We start from the raw sequence: 11,185 nt of genomic DNA, 5'->3' as shown, positions 1-11,185 counted from the left end.
AATCAGGCCTAGCTGGTCAAAAAAAGAAGTTTGAATGGCGTCATTTCTGGTGTTTGGCATCATAATGACATCTGCATTTCATTATTTACATGCAATTTGCTGTGCATTTTGGTGTTGGCTCCTGCATCCATTGGTGCACTGTGCATAATTTGTCCAAAAATATTCACAGGACGCCTACTGTCAAAACACAAGTGCAAGGAGCAGCTTTGGATGCAAGTACTGTACCTTTAATGAATGGTGTCAACTAATGCAATATGGAAATTTGGAACTACATTTGCAGCTGTAAATGCGCCCTTTTGTCTTGCAGCATGCCACGTTACCATTTGACAGGTATTCAATATGAGACGACCAATCTTTCATTATTTTTCACATCAGAATTGTGTATCAGTTTCATTATTTTTTGGCCTGTGCAACTACATCCACTTGTAGGATGAGATCTGTTGATCCGACAAGATCTTCTGGGTAGAATGGTGGCATTCTTGATAAAAATGTGTCGATTTGCTTCTAAAATTTCACTTTGATTACTGCTTTTGCTTATAAAAGTTCAATATTGATCTTCATGTTAAAGTTTAAGGAGGCAAGAGCACCCAGCAGTCTGCACCAGTTTTTGTCTAATCCTTCCAAATCTCCCATTTCAGACATGTTAAACAGAGACAATGGATGGATATTGATCGATATTTACAGAGTGTGAAAGGACTTAACCAGTAGATAGGCGGATACTCCATATTTAAACATATGCCCTGATATATGTGCCACTGTAACTGACCTTAATCTCTGTGCTTTCCTGACAACCGTCACCAAGTATTGACAGAGCAAACGGAAGTGAAAAAGTGAGGGGCAAAGTGTAACCTTTCATTTACCTTCAGATCCCTCAAGACCAGTGTAGTTTTATCCAGCAACAATTAAAGCCAGGGCCAGCCTGCCAACTCCACTTCTTCCACCACTCAGCTCCTAAATATGCTGAATTCATTATAGGGGCCACAAGTGAAAAAAAAACAAACCAACACTGTTTTTGCTAAATATTGGTCATCAGTCATTCTCTGAGTGAATGAAAGCAATTACTACACTGTCCATGTACTCTTTTAAGGCATAACTTTTTAATAAAAACAACTGTTTGATGTTTTGAACTAGAAATCAATATTTGTTTGGAATAAAAAAATGGATTTGTCAGGTCAATACTTTAAAATTGGTTATGCATACAATTACGCCTCATGCTGCATGGCAAAGGGGGCCTGTTTCTTATTCAATAAGATATTATTATAAGAATGCTGCTCTGTGTGTTTCGCAAATTAAAGGGAAATATTTGTAAAAGTATGCACGGCTAATAATCTATATTGCTTGAAACTGGAAACAAAGGGTCAAATAAGAAGATGTGGTGGGACCCCCAAATTGTGGAGTGACCCCAAGTAGAATATTACCTTGGGCCAATGGGTTTTTTAGTGAAGAAAGACGCCAGCCTGGGGTCTAAGGTCTAAGAGATTATAATAATTGGGGAGTGCCTATTTAACAACACTACAACTAATGGAGACATTAACTTTCTCAGTATTAAAAAATTCAGTGAAGCCAGTATACTCCGCTTTGCTGGAGACTGGTTCATACTCCAATAAAAAAACCTACCAATAACCATGAAAGACAATGCTTTGTTCATCTTTTGTGGCACACAGTCAGACACATGCTGCACTCTGTATATCTACCCTGGATAAGTAACAGAATTCCTTAGCGGACTAAGGCAACTTTTGTCCTCTAGGGAACTGGCAAGACAAGGGGATATACAACATAAGACCTTTAAAACAGCAAACACAAAATTTGTCCCGTTGAGAAAATAGTAAATAAAGAGCCTTTTCTTGCCCACCAAACATATACAGCAATACAAGCTCTGTGCTAACTAACCTAGAGAGACAAAGAAACCCCCTTAAACTATATGGAAAGAAAGATTGGCAACAAAATCCACAGCAGCCACATACAACAGAATAAAGACTCCCTTTAACACAGCATATACTGACGAGTTAATTGGAACACCAAATTTCCCCATGCTACTGCAACAGAGATTGTCAAATTAATATCTGATCATGAAGATTGCATTCTCTACCCCTATAACAGATCACCCTTCAAATACTTCGGATATCTTACTTAACCCTAAACCAATTAAATAAATTGTGTCTCATTGCCTTCAAGAAATATTTGAAATGCCAAGCCCCAAAGGCTTATCTAACACACTGTTTGCCGAGCTGTCCAGCAACTAAAGGAATTTGGACAGAGGTTAAAAACATATTGAGAACATGTGACTAGGAGGATTGTAACAATGTCTCTGGAATGGGTATTATTCAACAAGTAGGACAATTCAGGCAACGAGACTGGCAGCAGCGGTAAGGGCAACATTTAATATTTCATTTTACTTGCTACTGTGCCCCCTCATATGCTCCTTGTCAGTTATCAGTTGGACACTGTACCAGATTGGCTTGTATATAACCACATTTTAAAGCATCAATTATTTATATGAAGAACAGTATGCTGTATGGCCAGCATAATAAATGACGTCTGTTCATAATCAGCTATAGGTTGAGTTCTTCTGTCGTCTGCAAGTCTGTATAGTATAACTTGTACTTATTACTGTGTTGCATCATCAAACGGCAGTTTTACATACTCTCGTCAACACATGCTTACTTAATTTGTGTGCACTAATTGCACTGATGCATTCACCAATTATACCTTTGAATATTTATGAGTTGGTGCAGCTAATCAGATCATTTTCAGTTTAGCTGGAGTGTGTGTGTGATATAGGACTAACGCTACCAGCTAGACCAAAGGTTCCAAACAGATCTCCAGATGTTTAGGCTTTCCAATCTACCATCCTACTTTAGATGATGAGAATTAACGCATATCTAAGCAACTTTACTATTTATGTTAATTACACATTTTTAATTACACATTTTCAACGGGGTTTTGAGTTGTCAATGTAATTGCTATTGAAAGCAGCATTTGTCTGTCCCCTTCTATTCTCTGCCCTGGTGGTTCTGACATCTGAAAGAGTGTAGCAGAAGAAGCATGCAAGGCTGACTTCTACTACACTGTTTCAAGAGACAGAACCAGCAGTGCAGAAATAATTACAAAAACTGCTTTCAATAGCAATTACATTTACAAATACCGTAACTTCAAAACAAGTGAACATTTGTAAAGAGTAGATATTGGAAAATCACTTTGCACTTTCTTTCCTAAGGCAGCATTTTATTTCTGATTGTACATCCTCTTTTAATATGTGTATCTCTGCCCCATGGATATATAGGCTCTACCATGTAAACTTTTTTTTTTTCTATATTTAAAAATAACACATCCAGGGATATTTCTAATGTTTCCACATTTTTTAAATCAGTGCTGTTTCCCTGACTGAGGAAGCAGTATGGGGGGTTCATTAAAAATCTGTGATTTGGGATTGATACGCCATCCCATGTACAGTCCAGGGACAGAATTTCCCAGATCATGCGCTAATATTTGTAGGTAAAGTCACCTGGACAAGAGGGCCAACACATTCAGCTGCCAAATGGCACAAACCAATACAGCAAACATTATCTTTATTATAGTTTCTTCTTAAAGCTCGTGAAGATTGTCTGGCTTTAAAATGGACCTTATTAGCATTGTTTACATCAGAAGAACTTTGATATGACACATTGTGAAGTCGTCACCAGACCTTGAATTGCCCGTAGGGATGAACCTCCATTTGTTTTGGCCAGACAAAGAAACAAATGTCCTCAGCAAGAAGGTTTAGGTGTCTTTGATATGTACCTAATTCACAGGTCCACAGATTTTAACAACTATATCCTCATAGACACGACTACAAAGAGGTGATTGTGCCAAGAGAGCAATGTTGTCAGTTTTTTCTAACTATTTTTATTATTTGTAATTAATAAATGCAAAAGTAATATAAAGAGCAATATATTACTGCCTTCCCCCCACAGGTTAAAATAATTAGTGCATATGTTAATTTCCATAATTTCTACATAACTGGAGCTCCACTGCCTCTCTCTCCCATCAGCTGCTGTTGCGGTGCCTTCACTCTGCTTCTAGAGTCCGTGCCATCACAACATGAGCACCATTTTTGCAATTACTATAAAAATGTGCTGAGTGCTTTTATTAGGGGACTTTTGTGCTATCCCACTGTGATACTATGCTGTTATCTTTACCCTTAGCAGTGCCCTGTGTTGTTATAAACTTCCTTTATTAATAGCTGAAGAACTGTAAGGTGTAGGTGGATAATTATTTGTTTGTATGTAGATGATGTTATTTATATGTGTATAATAAGTAAAAGGTGCTAATTATTATAGTTAGAAAAACAGCTCAAGAAATCTCCAGTGCCCCTGTTTGGCAGTATTAAACAGTTAAAATTTGGCATGTATTAAGGTTTCCAACAAACTTGAACCTATAGTTAAAAGTAAATAAACTGTGGTTATTCTAGGATTCCACTAATTGGCAGCTAAAACCACAGTGATTAGGAAAGGATTTACAGACTATTATATGGCTATTCTAATTGTCTGGCCCAGTCCTGAGAGGTCTACAGCAGCAAATCGTTGTGATCAGTGCTAGTGGTGACTGAAGACTGACTGAGTGAACATTTTCTAATTTTTTTTAAATTATTTGAACCACTGGAGGCCTCATTTGCAAAGCCAAACACAACATGCAAAGTGCAAAAAGAGGTCCCCTACCTTCTGTGCCTTTCAGACACAAGGTCAGAAAAAATCTACAAAATGTTGAAAGGCGCACACTCGCAAGGTCAGGAGAAGCAATAGGCACAGCCGCTGACTGCAGTTTTTGGTACTGGTACATAGGGGTAGGGGTCCACTCACCTGCCTCCAACTAGAGCATCATTTACATGCGTAAGTTAGGGAGCATCAGGAGGGTAAGAAAAGTGGTAAGAACATGGCTGCTGTGCTTTCTGATGCTGCTTCCTTCACTTAGCACTGGGTTTTTGATCCAGTACTTGCTGCATAGAGCAGCAGGTACCTGGGCGCAAGAGATGAACTCTAAGGCACACATGCATCGCTTAATGCCCTTGCACTTTTGCCCAAGTTCACTATAAATGGCTCCTTTTATGTCTTTTGATTACTCCAATTGTATCATCTAATACCTGGCCTCAACCACAGCCAGTGCACATTTTAATTTCTTTTAGACTGTGCATTGTGTACAAACACTATCTTGTGTACAAGCACGCACCTTTTAACATCGGTGTGCACAGAACAGTGGGTGGCACTATGCAAGTACAGGTATGGGACCTATTATCTAGAATGCTTGGGATCTGAGGTTTTCTGGATAAAGGGTCTTTTTGTAATTTGGCTCTCTATAGCTTGTCTACTAAAAAAATATTTAAACTTTGTATAAACCCAATAGTATTGTTCTGCCTCCAATAAGGATTAATTAGTTAGGATCAAATACAAGGTACTGTTTTATTACTATAGGAAAGAGAAAATAAATTTAAAAAATGTTAATTATTTGATAAGAATGGAGTCTATGGGTCATGGCCTTCCAGGGTCGGACTGGGGGGCACAGGGCCCACCGGGACTAATGTCCAGAGTCCCCTCCGACCCCCCGCCCCTATATGACGCGCCGAGCACGCATGGATGCAGGCGCCGCTCGTCGCGCCTGCGTGAAGGAGCCGTGGCGCTAAATCAATAGGTGCTGAGCGCATGCACAGACGGTGCTGCGCAGCGCCTGAAAATACTTTTTTTTCCCCCCGAATCTGATCAGTAGAGGGGACTGGCCCGGCGGGGGCCCATTAAGGGTCGGGGCCCACCGGGTTTTTTCCCGGTATCACGCCAGGCCAGTCCGACACTGTGGCCTTCCCATAATTTGGAGCTTTCTGGATAAGTGGTTTCCAGATGCTGGATTCCAGACCTGTATTATATTTCTGTAGGTTCTTTGACATAGCACAGTTTAGTAGGAACACTGATTACATGTAAGTATATGACATGGTGTTTGTCAAAGTCAACAAATTAGAAGATATTTAACCTTCTTCAGCCAGCAACACGCTGAGTCAGATTGGGATGAGCCAATGGTTTGCCCCCCTGAATCAACAATCAGATCATAATAGGGGCCTAGGAAGACCAACCAGAAGAGAACAGTATAATCACACCAATATTGGTCTGGCAGGCTGCGAGGAGGTCCCCATACACGGGCCAATAAGCTGCCAACTCAGCCAAGACAGAAGCTTCTATCAGCCTGCGTGTGGACATATTTATACTATTTCTTACTCAGGACTGGACAGTCTATGGCCCTCCAGGTTAAAGTTGCAGCTCAGCAGCTTCAAAAATACCACAGATTGCCTGTCCATCATGCTCTACTGAGTTCTCTGCTTTTCCATTGACATATATTGAGTCAAAGTATCTTGCATTATTTCTTGTTGCTACACTCCACAAATGATGCTTCTGCTTAGGGAATGCCAATTTAATGTATCATTCCAGCCCATGAATGCAAGGCTAGCTTATTGTTTGTCTGTTTCTGGGAATGGCAGTTGTCTCAGTCACAAGACTGCATTGTTATGCCTATTTTTAACATGAATGAGCCAAGAAATCATTGAATTAGCGCATGTAAAAATATTTCTATTAACACACAATTTTCTGATCCTCGCTGGACAATGAGAGGTAACTGTAACTTGACATTGCTGATTTAAGAAGATACAGTAACTTCCTGTCTTAAATCATTTCCTTGTCACATCTGCCCTGCTATTTCCTTGCTGTTCTCCTAGCAGATAATGAGGCCTCGTGTGTCAGATGTGCGTCCACCCATCCGTCCTTGTGTCCCAATATTAGGTCTTTGCTTCCAGGCTACTTTCCAATTACAAACCAAATGTGATAGCGGAGGCAACACCTATCGAGATCATCCTTTTGTGTTCTGCTGCCTTCCTAATGCAGATTAGCCCTGAGCTGCCAGTTGACTGAGATTAATAACACTGCACCAAGTCCTTTGTTTCTCTCGGTGGCCGTTTAGTGTGAAATACTATCCGAAAACATTATCCATCCTCTATTAATCCCACAAATTTGTTCACACCATGCATACTGTTTAGGGCAATTTACAACAGGAACATACTGAGCACAATTGCATTTAATTACTTGGGTTCTAATTACATTCATTAAAGGCTAATAAAATAAATGAAAGAAACAGCTTTAAAGACTTCCGTAAAATACAGGGGCCTTGTGTCTATCATGAAACATGGGTGACAGCTTGCAGGGGGTACGAGCTTAAAGAGGGTGCACACAGTGTAAGATGAGAGACCGCCACTGGTTACAGATTTTATGGAGTTGTGAATACTCTTTCAGGACTTATTTTGACTTAGGGTGATTAGGAAAGAAGCAAGCCTTAAAAAGAAAGAATAGAACTAAATGAAATTAAAACATCACAAATAGCTTAAGCAATATTTTGTTAAAAATAATAATTCATTTTTATAAGATGGACTTAACACAATTAGAAAAATTATTTTAGCAGTCTGTGAATACCAAGCTGTCTGTGCCACAAACCATAATCCAGATATACTCTACCTACATTAATGTGCTGGCTTCCCAGGGGACAGTATAAACCAGGGTTTCTCTCACTATGAGTCTTGATTGCAGTTCAGTTGAGCTGTGAATTGACTCCTTATAACCTATCTTCTGGGGTGGGGAATAAGTAAGTTCAACTGCCCAAGGCCCTGCAAATTGTGGGGAGCTTTGGATTGGGATGCCAGGAGCCCAAAAAAAGCCTTAGACCATATGCCTACTCTCCACATATTATTTATCTTCTCCTAGTCTCTTCTTGTTACCTACTGTCATATAGCCTTGTCTTTATTTCTCCTCTTTATTCTCATAAAGAAATTACCAAGATATATCCAGACCAAACGGATGGGTGAGCAGGAGGGCTCACTGACATTTGAGCACACCTGGAGTGTTTCTGGTATCCTGATGTGCCAATTGGACACTATGGTAGTGCAAAATTTTGGAATAAGATTAAAAACTTCACAAAACAGAGAGTTCATATTACTCAGGACATAAAAAGTTTATAATCTTGGCACCTTTAAAAAAGAACGAAAGGTATAATCACTGGGGGTGCCAAAATGTTAGGCAACCCCCAGTACTTATAAACACTAACCCAATACCCTGGGCTGGTGCTCATAATCCTGGTACCTTTAAAGGAGAAATAAAGTCACTGGGGGTGCCAAAATATTAGGCACACCCCCCAGTGATTATAAATGATTACCTGATACCCCACTCTGTTAGCAGAAAACAGCACCAGCCCATTTTATTTCCACAGAAGGTTATTCTCTGTGACATTCTATTTTGGAATTTAGAAATCGAGTGGCTACACCTGTAAAAAACACGTGATCAAGCAAAAGTGCATCTTCAAGAAATTACAAAAGCACCACAATGGAAGAGTATTTTCAGCAGTGTTGTGTCCTGTAAAAAGTCTTACGGTATTTGTAAATTCCACCGTCTGGAATTATACTCAGCACAGACTTAGCCTTCAAACCAAAAGTCTTTAAATTTTCAATGAAATTTTGAGATTTCCTTATCATCCTTCTTTCCAGATAAAAAAAACAACCAAGGATATGTCACAGTAGGGGGCAGATTCACTAAGGGTCGAATTTCGAAGTAAAAAATACTTCGAAATTCGACCCTCGAATTGAAATCCTTCGACTTCGAATATCGAAGTCGAAGGATTTAGCGCTAAACGTTCGTTCGATCGATCGAAGGATTTTTCGTTCGATCGAACGATTAAATCCTTTCGAATCGAACGATTCGAAGGATTTTAATCCAACGATCGAAGGAAAATCCTTCGATCAAAAAAAGTTTAGCAAGCCTATGGGGACCTTCCCCATAGGCTAACATTGACTTCGGTAGGTTTTATCTGCCGAAGTAGGGGGTCGAAGTTTTTTTTAAAGGGAAAGTACTTCGACTATCGAATGGTCGAATAGTCGAACGATTTTTCGTTCGAATCGAAGTCGAAGGTCGTAGTCGAAGGTCGAAGTAGCCCATTCGATGGTCGAAGTACCCAAAAAATACTTCGAAATTCGAAGTATTTTTCATTCGAATCCTTCACTCGAGTTTAGTGAATCGGCCCCTAGGTGTTGAGGCAGACAAACCATGAAACTTGCCAGCTTGCCAGTGCGGATTTAGGTCATTAAATTTACACGGTAGCATGTTGAGGTCAAATTCCACCGCTATGCACACTTAGGGCAGAGATACACGCTCAGATTCTGGGACATTAATCGCCCAGCGACAAATCTCCTCTTCTTTGGGGAGACTAATCATCACAAACTGCCTCCCGCCGGCTAGAATGTAAATCCCCTGCGGGATGTCAATCAGTGCGATTAGTTTTCTGAAGTTTCCACACAAAGAAACTTCCATCGACTTCAGAAAACGAAGCGTTCCGAGTGCCATCGCGCCAGCGTTTTCGATTCTAGCAGGAGGGAGGCAGTTCGGTAAGATTAGTCGCCAGAAGAGGTGATTTATCGCCGGGCGACTAAATCTCCCCTACAGGTCTGGACTGAGAATTAAAATAGGCTCTGGCATTTCAGGTACACAGAGGCTCAAACAGCCCCCAGCAGTCTACTAAATTCTGACTTTCTATGGCACCTTATAGCAGCCCCTTTGGCATTTTCCAGAATCCACAGATTGCCAGTCCGGGCCTAATCTGAGTGTGTGTCTCTGCTCTTACAGGTGGGTTACTGTTCCTATTAGTGAACTGGTGGTTTATTTACTAGTGGGGAAATTGCCTAGGACATATAGGGTTGCCACCTGGCCGGTAAAAATGATGGATGATCCCAATGTTATTAATAGGGAAAAAAGATAAATATATAGGAAGGCCGGTATTTTTTTCCGGAAAAGGTGGAAACCCTAGTGACATTAGCCTAAAATAGGTCTCTAGCACTTAATATGGACATACACGGGCAGATTAAAGCTATCGTCCTTTAGATTCGGCATCTTATCTGCCAGTGTATGAGGGCTTCCAGTCGGTCTCTCCGATCGATATCTGGCCAAGGTATCGGTCGGGGAGGTTTGATTTTTCTGGCAATCGAGGGCCGCATCGGCTAGTTGATGTGGTCCTATGACCCTGTTGGCGCTAGGGTTGCCACCTTTTCTGGAAAAAAATACCGGCCTTCTTATATTCTTGCCTTTTTCTCCTATTAATAACATTGGCATCAAGCATCATTTTAACCGGCCAGGCCGAGGTGGCAACCCTAGTTGGCGCCCATTCTCTTTGGTATATCAGCTGTAAAACTCAGCTGGAGAGAAGCCAATGTTGTGCCTCATTTAACAATATCCCAAATTGTGAGGAATGTTGCTGTAGTTTGAACAAAACACAACAGGTGCTACAAAAGTAAAGTTTATTTCATTTCAGTGGGGGCGAGCTTTTGTGAAAACATTTGCTTTTGTGATCAAACTTTTTTAGCTCTTTGGCACGACTAGGAACTCTAAGCACAGATAAAAAAAAATAATTGTACTTTTGATCAAATATTGGGAGTGGAGGCTCCAAAAAAAAAAACAAAGCTATAAGACGTGAACAGTCAATAATAAGTTCTCTGCGGGCTGCAGTGACTGCGTGTGTGGTGATGTTTATTATATATAGCCATGCTACACTCCGTCCCCGCTAGTCACTCCCCTCAAACAGCTACGTTTAGAGCCTCGGCGCTTAAATATTGTTTGTCGTCATAGTCTCGCGAGAAGAAACTCCGGGAACGCGGGCCCACGGCAGCAGTCAAGGAGCGGGATATTTAAGCGAGGTTCCGGGATTGCGAGCTCGGACTGTGTTATGATAATCGGAAGTTAGGAGGTACTTGCGTATGTGGTTAAACCAATGACAAATACAGACTAGTGTGCCTGTAAGTGTAGACCGAAAGAATGCAGATATAGGAATATAAGTCGGCTTCAGACATCCATATAGTGTAAGCACTTGCCCCCTTTTCTGTCCGCTGTCATGCCAAAGCAGGATGAGAGTTTGCTGCTACTGCGCATGTCCTCTTTCTAAACTGGTTAGCAGAGCATTTGTTGTCATGTGCAGGCAATACCACATTGTACAAATAGGCAAGAGCTGAGTTATGGTCAAGGAAGAGCTGGGTTGTGTCCAGTAGTGCTGCAAGTGTATGTGTGTCTATCTATATATAATACACAAAAGCCATGAATATCTTGTAAATTATATCCTTATTAACAGTGAGTTCTGATGTCAT

At 40.7% G+C, this 11,185-nt stretch overlaps 1 protein-coding gene across 6 annotated transcripts in view; it reads left to right on the top strand.

Annotated features, from left to right (window-relative positions):
* The first annotated feature begins 2,345 nt into the window (after positions 1-2,345).
* cdin1.L (CDAN1 interacting nuclease 1 L homeolog) overlaps positions 2,346-11,185 on the top strand; it is a 193,357-nt gene continuing 184,517 nt past the window's right edge. For 2 of the 6 annotated variants that reach the window (XM_041572190.1, XM_041572191.1), the window contains exon 1: positions 10,643-10,791. The gene's annotated coding sequence lies outside the window, so the exon portion shown is untranslated. 6 annotated transcript variants of the gene reach the window in all.

This window comes from Xenopus laevis, chromosome 8L (assembly GCF_017654675.1).
Source record: "Xenopus laevis strain J_2021 chromosome 8L, Xenopus_laevis_v10.1, whole genome shotgun sequence".
In the NCBI taxonomy this organism is placed as follows: domain Eukaryota; kingdom Metazoa; phylum Chordata; class Amphibia; order Anura; family Pipidae; genus Xenopus; species Xenopus laevis.
Note: the sequence above shows the minus strand (reverse complement) of the source record. Positions and strands in the feature narration are given on the sequence as shown.